Raw genomic sequence first — 16,171 nt, forward strand, 5'->3', positions numbered from 1 at the left:
TTTAATTTCAGGCTACACTTTCTGTTTTTAATGTAGAACACATACATTTCTCGTTTCAATATGACACACAAAATTATATACACAGTCATTTGGTCATATTAAGAAACATCATTGTTATCTATCATAACCTTTGGACAATTTTTTATGAATGCGAGGAACCCACTAGAAGTACAAATGTATTCTAAATACAGCTTATGTGGATATTAAAACTTTAAGCTTGTTTCATTTTAATTAAAGTTTTAATACCCACGTGAGCCGTATTTATAATACATTTCAACAATTTTTATATAAGGCACAAATTCCTCTGAGATTATAATAACCTCTGGTATTTATAAATAACACAACTGAAATGTGTATGGATTACCAATATTAATTTAGTTTTCGTTCAAGTTAATGTCTAATGCTAGTTATACTTCTGTTTACGATATTTAGTAAAGTTTACTGCAGTAAGAGATGTATATCATACCACACGGTTCTTTTTATGTTACAGTTGTCTAAGGTTTTGTATTAAACGATAAAAATTGACTAGTAAAGAAGAGAGATACTTTCACATTAGTTTTGTTATCATTGATGTCTTTTCACGCTACACCAGTGTATGTGTTACCACTAAGAAACTAATTTATACAGGTGAAAAGTTAAGTAACACTCGTTTGACAACCGACTCTCAGTCTGAGTAAAGGTAGCAGACAAATACAAAGGAAATCGGAACCTACAAAAACCTTATACTAAATCAAAATATAGACGAATGTTTTGAGTTCTAACATATAATTCAGTGTATCGCCAATAGACGACCTAATATTCAGTTCTCGAGTTCGTGAGTCGGCTATAAATGTATTAAAATATCAGTTATAGTATTATATGAGTTATTAATGTTACAAACTTTATTTAAATATGACAATTACAGATGTCTGAAAATGTATTATAGTATCAGTTAAAACACTTTATCAGCTCAGTACACTTCACCAGTTACGTCTTTGATTTTTACTTGTCTCTCTCGTATCTTTGTTTTAGACTGAAGCTCAACACACATTTATTATGTCTGTCCAAGTCTTGCAGAGACGAACAAGAAACAAATGAAATGGGCATAACAAATATGATGGTTACAGTAACAAGTTGAAATGAGATATCAGTAAATAGGCTTAGACATTTCTACGAGATACTCAGTAATAAGATCGATGACTAATAACACCAACATTAGAGGTTTCATCACTGTGGTGAACACTACACAGATAATTCATTGTTCAGGCTTACATGTATGCTTATAAAACGAGCAAACAAACGTTTAACCTGAACTAGTCGTCATTTAATTGTTTGAAGCCTGAAGGTGCCTGTTAGTACAGATAAGATACACCTCTGTTCAGGCTTACATGTATGCTTATAAAACGAGCAAACAAACGTTTAACCTGAACTAGTCGTCATTTAATTGTTTGCAGGCCTGAAGGTGCCTGTTGGTACAGATAAGATACACCTCTGTTCAGGCTTACATGTATGCTTATAAAACGAGCAAACAAACGTTTAACCTGAACTAGTCGTCATTTAATTGTTTGCAGGCCTGAAGGTGCCTGTTGGTACAGATAAGATACACCTCTGTTCAGGCTTACATGTATGCTTATAAAACGAGCAAACAAACGTTTAACCTGAACTAGTCGTCATTTAATTGTTTGCAGGCCTGAAGGTGCCTGTTAGTACAGGTAAGATACACCTCTGTTCAGGCTTACATGTATGCTTATAAAACGAGCAAACAAACGTTTAACCTGAACTAGTCGTCATTTAATTGTTTGCAGGCCTGAAGGTGCCTGTTGGTACAGATAAGATACACCTCTGTTCAGGCTTACATGTATGCTTATAAAACGAGCAAACAAACGTTTAACCTGAACTAGTCGTCATTTAATTGTTTGCAGGCCTGAAGGTGCCTGTTGGTACAGATAAGATACACCTCTGCACAAAACTAAAACAAGTAAAATAAACGTGATTATTCCATATTTTGAAGTTGAAACGAAAATACCTAAAATGACATCCAAAAAAACCATCTTACATTCCCTGGATACATTGTAAAGATAGATAACTTTAAATAACACAAAACTTTAAATAACACGAAACTTGTACACTTCTCTTTGCACCTGGTCAGATTATTACGCCTCACTCCAGATGTAATGACATAAAAACAGTGTCAAATAAGTGTTATCATCAGTGAACATTTCTTGTGTTAAAGAAGTTTTATCTTATATAAAAATCTAAAGTACGTTTAACACTTTTGTTTGGTGTTGTTTGTTATTAAGCATAAAGCTAAACAAAGGTCTATCTATGTTCTGCCGACAACGAGTATTTCTAACATTACATATTTTCTAATGTTTGGAATTTTGTTTGGATTAACATTAACTTTAAAATCATCATATTCGACAGTACAAATGATTCACACGTGTGATTATAACAACTTAAGTCTAGATATAATGATTTCGGTATCATGGTCTTTCTAAAACAATCACATATTTCTAGTAGGAAAGATTGCAGGTGAAGTGGTAGCGACAGTTATAATCCAAAGAGACAAAAATATTCCGTATTTGACCAGAGTGTAAGTAAATAAAAATATATGTGGTTTTGGAATAGGGAGTTTAATTATTAAAACATGTGTTCAACTTGATAAAGAAGAAGGCTACGGAAAACTATGTCTTCTTGTTAATATTTTAAACATGGGTGCAATTACATTTATTTACAGAACGGCTTCAAAATTCGGTAACAAAGAACCTTTGTATATTGTGTTTCTTTAAGTTATTGTTTAAGGAAATAGAAACAAGTGTTTAGAAACCTAATATTACTGTGTTTATATATGAAAGTTTATTTAATTCATAACAACTTTTCATGTCTATTGTTCTACCAGTTTTTCGTAACAGGAGCTCAAAATAAATCATTTATTTTCAACAGCATTATTGTGTTGTGTTCCATAGATACCACTTTAGTGTTCTGTTCATTATGTTGTGTTCCATAGACACCACTTTAGTCTTCTGTTTATTATTCTACATAATAATACGTTTGATACGCACCCGATTCACCTATAATGTCATATCATTCAAAAATTTGACTTAGTAAAACAAAGACGAGAATTTCTTCTGTCGTATTTGAACCATGACAATAGTTAACTTTACGAAGTTCGAGCTGTGACGTAGTTGAATTGATTGTTCAATTTCAGCAATAAGCGGGTTATAATATTTGTTATAATAAATGCTGTTACCAGCAGCTAGACACATCTTTTCTTCGGAGGACATTATTAACGGACTGTTTTTCTCTTGATCAATATTCTAAAATTAATGACAGTTATACTTATTCCATAAAGACCACTGGCGTTGTCGTTTAGTTAACGTGTATATAGGCTGAGTGTACCAGTTTTCCAGCGGAACAGGTAAATGATAAATTTCTAGTTGAAAATGTTCTTCTCATAACATGATCATCAGTGATACAGCAATGTTAAAGTAGATGTATATTTTCAGGAAGTAACTTTCTAACTTGCAACGGTCTTAAATAAACACTCCGCTACAAGTTAGGTATTTTTTTTTTTACATATCTATTCTAATTATTTAATACAAACACATACTGTTAGGGTAAGCAGAATTATTACCTATGAATTTATGTATTATCGGATTGTTAAAACGAGTGCTAGGAAACCGATGTACTCGTACACTAGATGGATTGTGGAAACACTGTCCGGTGGAGTGGTCTGATTTGAATATGTCAGTCTGTATACGGAAACTTTTACCATGGAAGCTACTCTGTAAGGTTATAGTTAAGATGTGTGATCATGTGATAGAGAGGACTGTTATGAAGATTTTGATTTATTTACAGAACGTTTCGTTTTAGGTAATTATACTTTCAATAAAATCGTTTCCGAGTGTTTCAGAAATGAAAGAAGACAAAAATATTAACAAACGAAAAGTAGCTTGAAAAATGATAAATATGTTCTAGAATTAAACGATTTTTAAGCACAAAACTACACAATCATTAACGAGGAATAAACCCATTTGTTTGTGTTATGAGCCCTCAAACGTACCTTCTAGACACGTGGGTCAACTAAACAGAAAAGAAGTATTATATGAATTGATATGTGAGAATTATTAAATTAATGAAAATAACAAACTGACATAAAGAGTACAGTATATTTAAATACAAACTCTTTGTCTGACTATTTTCAGAGTTTTGATAGAGTAAGTACCTCATCTGAAATGACTTGTTACTGGAAGGTTGTTTTTACGTTGCCCTATTTATTATAACTGTTTCGGAAACACGACGTGACGTTTTGCCAAGACATAATATGTTGCATTGGATACAACCATTGAAATAAATTAAACACTTATAAAACAAATAAATCAACAGACATAAGTTTCCGTTTTTCTTTACTTTAAGAAACTAGTGATATTTCCATATCTGGTAAAGAACTGTTAGTATTTTTAAGATGTGTTGGTATTGCAGTATGTGGAAAAGTTTTATATCAATGTGTTTCTTGATTCCAATGAAGTGACATCTGGTGATTGGTACTAACTTTCTAAGGTCTGCCAGAGAACGTTTTGTGTGAAGTATGGAATTATATCAGTGTTCCATATAAATATTATTATTGTAATAGTTGAAATACTTATACAACAGAGATGTTAGTTATAATTATTTATTTAAATAAAATTTACGACGAATATACATTTTCATTGTAACAAAATTGTCTAACTATAAAACAACAATATTACTGCTGTAGTGAAATACAACATTCCAATATTTTCGTCAAGATATAACAATGTATTCTTGTTTTGAGAAAAGAATACTTTTGCCTTATTCACAAAAAACAATATTATAGTTCTGTCGTGAAGAAAACACAATAGTTCATTTGTATTGTCTAAGTATTTTGATAACATATGTTCATACTGTTTTCCAGATGATATATCTTGCACTAAGTTGTGCGTTTATCATCTATAATATAAAGATATGAGGTTCAAACCTAGTGATTTACTTTGATTGGGAGCGTTTTTAACTCTATATAGGAATCAAATTTCTCAGAGTGAATATATTTCATATGTTTATGTATTTCGAGAACATGAGTTCATTGGTAATATAATATATGGTGGTTTCACCTATTATTAGGATAATATAATACATAATCAAAAGAAATGTTTACATTTTCGGAAATCCACTCACTAATTTGAGCTCCATCTTGCACTATCAAAGATATCAAATACCATACTGAAATAACTTTTTAAATGATATATGAGAATTTGGAAATGTAATTATTTCGAGTATGCAACTTAGAAATAAATTAAATATATTTACTATGTTTCCTATATCAAACCATCTGGGTATTGCCATTAAATCATATCTTTTAAATGTATTAAATATATATACACTGCTGACCAAAATCTTAAGGTCAATGAACATAAACAAAAAAATATGCATTTTGCGTCTTTAGACTCAACCCCTTATTTGAGTTAAGCTTTGAAAGATGAAAATACAAAACATTTTTAGCATTTAATAGAGAAAATGTGAAAAACTATGAAATTATTCTAAATACTAGCTGTTCTAAAGTTTAAGACCATACTGAAATGAAGTCCTAAACAGCGTAGGAAATGCCCAACAAAAAACAGTTTCAGTAGTGAGTTGCACGGCCGTCATTACGAATAACTGCAAACATTCGCTTTGGCATGGTCGATATAAGCGTTTACAGAAGGCTTGCTGGAATGTTATTCCAAGTGGTGAAGATGACTTCACGAAGATCATACACTGTTTGGAATTGACGTCCATTTCTATAGACTTCCCTTGACATCCAGCTCCAAACATTTTCAATGGGGTACAGTTCGTGCATACACTGAATGGTCCAAGAGAATCACGTTATTCGCCATGAAAAAGTCCTTTGTCCTGCGGGCATTGTGGATTGCAGTGTTGTCCTGCTGAAAGATCCAATCGTTTCCACACAAGCGAGGGCCTTCAGTCAATAAAGATGCTCTCTCCAACATGCCAATGTAGCCAGCTGCTGTTTGACGCCCCTGTATAACCTGAAGTTCCATTGTTCCATGGAAGGAGAAAGCATCCTAGATCATGATGGAACTTCCTCCACTGTGTCGTGTAGAAAATGTCTCTGGTGGGATATCCTTTTCGTGCCACTAACGTTGGAAGCCGTTTGGACCATCCAGGTTACATTTTTATTCTCATCGGAGAACAAAACCTTCGTCCACTTTACTACATCCCATGTTTGGTGCTTCTCAGCAAAGTTTAACCGAGCTGTTTCGTGGTGTGGAAGGAGGCGTGGCCTTTGAAGACGTTTACGGTTTTTAAAGCCTTTCAATCGTAGATGTCGCCTTATTGTTCTTGAGTTGCATTCTGCATCCGTAAGGGGCTTAATCTGGTTTGACGATCGGCTAGTGTTTTGCCGGACAATCATTCGAATCCTCCTGCTTAACGCCGGCGAAATGTTCTTGGGCCGACCACTTAAAATTCTCCTTCCCTATCCCTCAGGGTCTTTTAAGAAATTTGCAACATCAGTTTTACTACTCCCAATCTCACCAGCGATGGCACATTGAGAGAGACCTAGCTTTTATAGCTCGACAATTCTGTAACGTTCAAACTCTGTCAACTTTTTAGCCTTTGCCATGTTGTTTCCATGTTGACAATTCTATTTCTTGAACACAAACGACTAAATTTTGTTAAGTGTTTACCGATTAACGTTTCGTTTTAGTATGGTCTTAAACCTTTGACCAGCTAGTTTTTAGGCTCATTTCATAGTATTCACATTTTCCCTATTAAATTCTAAAAACGTTTTATTTCTATTTTCCTTTTTCTTATTTTCATCTTTCGAACCTTTACTTGAATAAGTTGTTGAATCTAACATCGCAAAATGAATAATTTTTCTTTATGTTTATTGACCTTAAGATTTGGACCAGCGGTGTATATATATATATGTATATTTGTCAACGAGTGAACTATTAGAGACGGTCAAATGGATAAAAGTTTCGTACTTTATTACTTCTGTTATTCAAAATAATGTTACAACATCAAAAAACTAATTTGTTATTTCCAAGCGATATTTTGAGAAATTACTTTTTATTTCTTACACTAAAAGAAATATACAGACCTAAAATCGGATTGGCTAATAGAATACATTAAATATACAATATTCACAGTATAGACACGTGCAAAAAACAACAACAGCGGCGACATCTTTTACAACTTCCATGTTTATTTATCTTGAACACATTTTAAACGAAATATACATTTATAACTCTGGTAAAAGTTCTTACTAACAATTAGTTCAGGTTGCATCTAAACCACAAATGGAATCATTCAGTTTGTCCGGAACTTTAACCCAGCATTTAAATTAAGATTCCATCTTTCGACATCAAAATTATCTATTCGCATAAACGTCTCTTAAATAATAACTTCAACAACAGGATCAACCAGTGAAAACTATAATATGATTTCTACTTGAAATATAATAATATTTTGGATTAATCCACAGTTTACAAATATCCCACACCTCTCAAGAATTCAGTGTTGTATAATCCAACAGTGATATATATCTTCTTCCTTTGTTCTTCTTTAATTGTAATAAAGCTATTGTAAGAGCTCTAGTATTGTTTTGAAAAACAATTGGAGGAATGTGTCAAATTTATATATTTATGTACACATATGATACATTGAGCAAAAATATCGAGCATTCCAATAAACATTCATGTTAAAATGGATAGAAATACAGTTATATCATCACAAATTTTGGATATTGAAAGCGTGTTGCTAAATTGTACTTTTATAAAATTGTTACGTGATAGATGGAAGCTACAAGAAGATACCTAAACGTCTTCAAAGTAAAGCAGAACTTCTTTAGATTATATAAAAGTATAAACACGAAACTTGTAGCTTTAAAGTAGTTACCTTGATGTGATAAAGTACAATTACTGGTCTAATTTTGTCACCAAGTTTTCAATATAAATTATTAATATTGTAATTGTGGGTTTTTGGTTAAAGCGCTAAGTTGACATTAATTAAGGGGAGAACAACATATATCCATATCTAAACATTATTTTAACTTATGTTTTATAAGTTTTCAATTTTCAAGAAAAATAGGTAGTAAGGTAAAATAAAACTTACACTATAAAGTTATAATTTAAAACAAATACTGGTATTTAATACTTGTGTTCAAATTGAAGAATATTATTGATATCTTTAAAAAATTGAAGAAAATCTAAACTTTATTAGCCAAACAATCTCATACACATGATCGTCTCTCAAACGCCATACCTCTATCATAACAATTTCTGTATCTTAATTTGTATGTAAAATAAATCATTCATATTAATTTTATACATTTCAGTTGAGAATTTGTTCTTCCGATTTCCTGATTTAACTTTCTACGAACTCTGGTGATCTACTGATGATCTAAATCCCACGTCAGAGAAGTCAATATAAATTTCTTAAATTAATAATGCTTTTATTTTATTATCAGAAAAATATCTAAGTTAAACATGTAAAAACAAAGTTTTTGGAACATTTCCATACTTGGTCAGTTTCTCCGTCTTTATATGTACTGAATAATATAAATTTATTTATCTGAGGGGATTGTATAATGCACAATCCTAAATATAACTGACATCTATCGTTATTAGAGTTTTTAACTATGTAGAAATATGTAGAAATTGACTCAGAATTACCACGTAAAATAGAAAACAAACAGTTAAGATTTAAGATTTTATCCACCTTGACACACCAAACTTCGATCTGTTGCTTAACAATATTTAAGGTTCAATAAAAACTTCAATTAAATAAACATAAGAAAAGACTATAATCTTAGGTACAACTCAAAAAATAAAACGTATAATATCAAATACTACATCAAATAATAATTTGTAAGGAATAAAATAGAAAATAACTTTTCTTTTAATTATTTAATTTTAAGTCGAATTATGATATTTTGGTTGTTAACAATTGTTTTGTTAAAACCGGCTGATGGTACTTTGTAAACAGTGTTGAGATACGTCAAATGTATTGTATTGCAAATTGCCTGAACTTTACTTTGTTATAGCAGGCTTTAATAACAGTGTCAAGGTTAAATTGAATTAATTTTAAAATGTGATGAAAGTTCATAAATTTATAAGGTATTCAACACATACGTCATGTTTTTATATGCCAACTTTAATTTAAAAATGTTTATATCATTTCAAGTCCTCAATTCAATTGTATAAATTTATATTAAGTTGTTATGCACTTTAGAGAAAACCCGATCAACAGTGAATTAAGACCAGAACTGAACTTTATTTGGAAATAATTATCAAATCTCACTTTTAATGATTTTTAACTTTATTTGGAAGTAATTCTGTTTACCAGTTAGTAAGTGGATATTGACTCTTTTTTGACCGATTTTACTCTAAACGCATAAAATATACCATAGTGTGCCTTGATATCAAACAAAATTCGTTGGTGCTATTTTAATGTAGAGTAATGAATCTCATGGTATGTCTTAGGACTCACACCGCTATAAAACGTGTTTCAATACCTGTGGTAGGGAGAGCAGAGATAATCCATTTTGTAGCTTTGTCTTTCAATCCAAACAAACAAAGAAGATGGAATAAAATTAAACAAACTTAAATCTCAATAAATAAACTTTCAAATAAATTTAACTATGGGCGTGATAAGACAGAAGAACACTACAGATAGGGTATTTACTAATAACAGACTTTTCAACCGCATTTGTTTTGATCAAACGAAATGATTTGTTTCAACTAGAGTAAATAATCATGAAAACTATATCGTTGAAGAAAGTTGATACACCTGATTTATCCTTATATGTTCACGAAACTTACCACAGAATTAACACTAGTAAATCAAAGCCTTCGATGAATTAAACTTCTTTCACCGGCGTTACAGCAGAAGATCAGCAGAATTATTTTCATTGTTGAGAAAAATCTTCTCAACAATAAAGTGGAATCTGGATTCAACACTATTGTGTAGTTTTATCCTCTTCTGTTGTCAGTTTGAAAAGTGGACACGGACTGTTTTTGGACCTGTACCAATTTAAACATAGGTGGTCAGTTTTACCTATCGAGACTAATAGGAATGTCATGTTTAGTTGATGTCTTAACATTTTTTAATATTAATAATGTGGATAATTTTTTTTTTAATTTTAAAGAAACATTTTCCTTCTTTATTATTTTATGAATACCGCTTGAACATTTTGTTCAATGAATACCGCTTGAACATTTTGTTCAATTTGCACTTATTATTTTGAAATATCTAGATTATTTCTGAAGAGAAACAGAACAAAGTGTTGTAAGAAAGATATTCAAAAATGTTTAGATTTGTTTACGAATAACAACGGATTGCAAAAATAAACAATTTTATTATTATTAAAGGGTAAAATATTTAACTATTTTAGCTATTATTTTATGAAGCAGTTCTATTATTGGATAGATACATATACATCCGATATACGACCACTTGTAAGTAAACTGTTGTTCACCAGTGTCACACACTTTGAAACCACTGTTCAAATAAATTTTAACTGCCTTTAAATTTAAAGAACTTTTTTAGAACAGACTATTTGTTAATAGTAGTTGCTGAGGAAGCCATGATTCATTTGGAGCTACAAAGACGATGTCTTTTCGGATCCTAGGTAATATTAAAATAACATTTGTTCTTATTACTAAAGGTCAATTAATATACAATGTATGGGCAAAAGTATGTGGACATCCTTCTAATTAGTGGATTCGGATATTTCAGCCACACTTATTTTTAACAGATATTTTATTTATAAAATCAAACATGTAATCTCCAAAGACAAACGTTGACAGTAGAATGGGTCGTAATGAAGAGCTCAGTAACTTTTAACGTGACACTGTCATAAGAAACTATCTTTTCAACAAGTCAGTTCGTCAAACTTCTGATTTACTAAAGCTGCTTCTGTCGACTGTAAGTGCTGTTATTTTGAAGTAGAAACGTTTAGGAGCAACAACAGCTTAACCACGAGGTTATAAGCTACAAAAGCTCACAGAACGAGACCACTGAAGCGCGAAACGCGTAAAAATTGTCTGTCCACAATTATAACACTCACTACCGAGTTCCAAACTGCTTCTGGAAGCAACGTCAGCATTAGAACTGTTCGTCGAGGGTTTCATGAATTGGGTTTCCATGGCCAAGGAGCCGCACACAAGCATAAGGTTACAACACCAAGTGTCGCGTGGAATGGTGTAAAGCACACCATCAATGGACTCTATAGCAGTAGAAATGCGTTTTCTGGAACGCTTCACTTTTGGCAGATTGATGGACGAATCTGGGCTTGGCGAATGCCAGGAGAACAATACCTACCTGAATGCATAGTGCGAACTGTAAAGTTTTGTGGAGGACCAATAACGGGCTGATGTTGTTTATTGTAGATTGGGCTGGACTCATTAGTCCCAGTGAAGGGAAATCTTAATGCTACAGCATAGAATGACATTCCAAAGTATTGTGTGTTTCTAACTTTGGGGCAACTGTTTTGGAAAGGCACTTTTTTGTTTCAGCATGACACTGCCCCGTGACACAAAGCGAGGTCCATAAAGACATGGTTTGGCGTGGTTAGTGTGGAGAAACTTGACTGGCCTGAACAGAACCTTGACCTCAACGTCATCGAACACCTTTGGGATGAATTGGAACGCTGGCTTAGGACAGGCCTTCTCGACTGATGTCAGTGCCCGACCTTACTAATTGTCTTGTAGTTGATAGAAGCGAATTCCCACAGCCATATTTCAAAATCTAGTGAAAGGCCTTCCCAAACGAATGGTGGCTGTAATAGCAACGAAGTGATACGAACTCCATATTAATGCCCTTAGTTTTGGAATGAGATGTCCAACAAGCACATACGGGTGTTATAGTCGGGTGTTCGCATAATTCTGACCATGTAGTGTATTTGACCTGTGTATATTATTAATTTACTGCAAAAATATCTAACCGATGTTAGATTTTATGTCAAGTTAATTGTAAAAAGTACCACAAATTACCAGTGGAGTACGCTAATCATCTGGCCATATCACCTTACTCTGGAGAATGTTCCAAGAGATGATACGGAGGCTTACTTAATTCCTTCATATGTTTAAATGCACATTAAATTACTTTGAGGATTTGCGAAATTTTTAAAGGAATTATCATAAAAAAATATTCATTATGGTGGAAGAAAAAGTGATTGCGTGCATCCATCACACTGAGTATATTATAACTTCAAGACTCCTCATGAGAAATAGAAAGGTGAGAAGGGATTTTTGGCTCTTTTTAAAATTAATTAAAATTTATTATTATACGACATAAAATGTAAATTTATCTCGAAATATATAGCTGCTAAATGGAATACTGATTAAGTCTTCCAGTGAGAGAGAAGTAAATATTCAGATTTAAAACGCTAAAATCAGGGATTTGATTCCCTCAGAAGAACACAGTAGATAGCATGACATGGTCTTACTGTAACAAATAAAGCCCTAAGATTGTATAAATTATGAAAATATGTTATGTTAGAAAATAATTCATTAAACAAATATACCGGAAAATGTACCACTTTCATAAACTTGTATATTTAATTAAACGGTTAACAATGATCAGTGAAAAAATTTCGACATATATTATCATGTATTTTATATTTTGTTTTCTCTTTGTCTGAAAACACTCACAAGGTATTTCAGAAAGCCAGAGATTGTCAGAGAATAAGCTACAAGTGGTAAGGTGAAGAAATTAAACTATTTTGGCTGAAAATCAACACGTGATTAATACAAGAATGAATAGCGTTTTAACTAAAATGTTTACATGTTAAAATCTTGTAAAATCTATCAATTTCTCTGAGAAATATATTGATAAAGTAAATTTATCAAAATAAAGCAATATTGTTCTGGCTGGTCCTCTCATTCATAACATCTGAAACAAAGCAGTCTTATGTTGACCAATATAACAAAAATGAATGAATCCAACTAACCCTTGAGAATATTGTTCTTACTCCAGGAAAAAGGTCAGTTGAGAAGTTATGTTTTAATTCTTTCGGGTGTCGTTAGAGTATTTTTGAGGACAAACCAAGAGCTATCTATGTGACATCATTAATCAAATATAATAAAAAAACACTCAACAGTTGTTGTTGAAAATCAATGATTTATTTTGAATTCTCGTCACGTAAAACTAGAAGGATAATACACACCAAATATCGTTATGAATTAAGTATTTTCTTATACATAAATATGGTAATATTTGGTTTTTAAATTTCTTTTTCCATTTTATTAAGTAACCACTTAAAGAAACAAGTTATTTGTTTAATAAAATTTAATTGCACCTTTGTTTAAACAACTGAAGAAAAGACACAGTTTTTCGTAGCATTTTTCTTTAACAAGTTCAATACATTTTTTAATCATTAAACTCCCAATTACAAAACCATTTATATTTTTCTTTACATACACTCTGGTCAAATACGGAATATTTTTGTCTCTTTGGATTATTACTGTTGCTACCACTTCACCTTGAATCTTTCCTAATAGAAATGTGTGATTATTTTGAAAAGACCAGGTGACAGGGTTCATAACATCTGGACTTAAGTCGTTATAAACATTTGTGTGAACAATTTGTATGATCGAATGTGATAATTTTAAGCCTATTGTTAATCCAAACGAAATTCCAAACATTAGAGAATATGTAAAGTTAGAAATAAACATGTTGAACAATAGGACAGCTATCAGTGTTATTATCCACAGTTTCATATTTTTGTAGATTTGATGATATTGTGATATGGATAATGTTTTTTCTGTGTCTGCTAAATTCAGTCGTAAGAAACTTCTCACAGCTGGTTCATCATCAACTGTTATCGGTTTAATCGTGATGTTGGATGTAGAAAACGTATGATCATTGATGTTTGAAGAAGCCATGGAAATGGTGGACTTTTGGAGAATTCTTTTAATAAATAATTCCTCTTTGATCCTGTTTAGAATGAAGAAAATAAAGTTCACATGTAGGAAGACAAGTGATGAAATCTTAAATGTTTGTAACGAGGTTGTCTGTAGTATTGGTTGTCAGGTAAGATAAGAACATAGAAAAAAAGAGAAAAATCATACTGGACCATCTGTTGTATTAGATACGAGTGACTGATCCCTAGATTCAAGCGTTGTAAGTCTCTTAGCTTACTGCTGTCTCACTGGATAACTCAGGCAAACTTTTCATCGAGTCTCAAAAACATACTTGTTATCAATAAATGTACCTCCGAACTAGCATGTGGAGGTGTTAAGGCGTTCGTCTCGTAATCGAAGGGTCGCGGGTTCGAATCTCTGTCGCACCAAACAAGTTCACCATTTCAGCCGTGGGTGCGTTATAATGTGACGATCAATCCCACTATTCGTTGGAAAAAGAGTAAGCAAAGATTTGATTGTGGGTGATGATGACTAGCTGCCTTCCCTCTAGTCTTACACTGTTAAGTTAGGACGGCTAGCGCAGATAGCCCTCGTGTAGCTTTGCGCGAAATTCAAAAACAAACAACCAAAACCAAAAAGATGTACCTCCGCAGGGTTCTCTATATTGTCCAGTTTCGAATGTAAATAAAACTAAAATTAAGAGTACCAAATATTTTTTATTTCTAAATAAATAACGTATTTATAACAAAGTATACCCTATTTTTAAATCTAGTGCAGTCTTTGTTCTTCATGGTGATTATAGACGTCCTTCTAAAGAAAGTGTTAGAAAAAGAAAATTTTATAAACAAAATCAGATTTAAATCAGCAACACCCTGACCTCTTTCTAAAAAGTCAACATTCTCACAGGAAAAGGTTAGATTACAAGGTGATCAAACAACTTCCAGGATATTAAGTTCTTATTTTTAACCATTCTCAGGTCTTGTCATGGCCGAGCGCGTAAGGCATGCGACTCGTAATCCGAGGGTCGCGGGTTCGCGCCCGCGTCGCGCTAAACATGCTCGCCCTCCCAGCCGTGGGGGCGTTATAATGTGACGGTCAATCCCACTATTCGTTGGTAAAAGAGTAGCCCAAGAGTTGGCGGCGGGTGGTGATGACTAGCTGCCTTCCCTCTAGTCTTACACTGCTAAATTAGGGACGGCTAGCACAGATAGCCCTCGAGTAGCTTTGTGCAAAATTCCAAAAACAAACAAACATAACCACTCTTGTGTTACGGCATAGGTTACAAGGTTAAATCAACTGGTAGCGATAAGAAAATGACGTTAACTGGACTCGATTTATTCCGTAACAATAAAGGTACAAGATAATTACCTTTAAATGTACAGTTATGAATAAGACGTGATAAATGCTACAACTGAAACAGTAAACTAAGATGTGATAAATGCTACAACTGAAACAGTAAACGTAAAGAACTTAATCACTGAAAAACTGTCGCTAAGTACACAACAGCCAACCTGTACTCTGTCTACCACAGGTTTTGAAAGCCGATTTCTTGCATTTTGTGACTGCAGACATTTGGCTGTGTCGCTTCGGGGCATATAAATATTAAACTCCTTTATAAACTAATCTTGAATTCAGTTACAGGCTTCTGTTTAAATTTTGTCACAGCAACTGTATCCGTGTAACATTTTTTTGTTTTATTAAATATTCTTATTTTATACATTTGTTAAAATGATCTATCGATTCATTTCTGGTTCTCAAATATTGAATTATGAACTGTCCTTACTAATGATATCATATAACAACAGTTTAAACTAGTCTACGTTCTGTCTACATAAAGTGCATGTTATAGCAAATTAAATAATTAACAACTAAAGAAAATATAAATATTACCGATAGAACAAAGGTGAGTAAAAGTTGATAAACCTGAGATAGAAATAGAAGGATATTCTGGATTTCCTACACGATTCAACTATTTTCATTCTCATAAAAAAAACTTTTAAGTATGACATTACTACGATCACTTCATTTTTTTCGTTTTGTTACATGTATGCATACTACCTGTTCCAAAAACCTACTGCAGGATTACAAACAATTTATTATTGACGCCGGGTATTCTGGATATAACATTTGTTTGTTCATTTTTATGAGTAAAAGAGCACAATGCGCTCTATTCAGCACGAGGATCGAACAAAAAAAAATTGGCGGTATAGGTTATCCAGTTTATTCCTGAGTTCCTAGGAGATATATCTAAGCCTAATTACTGATATTTTACTTTAACTTGTTATTATAAACATAATATTAGCTAT

Source organism: Tachypleus tridentatus, chromosome 7 (genome assembly GCF_004210375.1).
Source record: "Tachypleus tridentatus isolate NWPU-2018 chromosome 7, ASM421037v1, whole genome shotgun sequence".
NCBI lineage: Eukaryota > Metazoa > Arthropoda > Merostomata > Xiphosura > Limulidae > Tachypleus > Tachypleus tridentatus.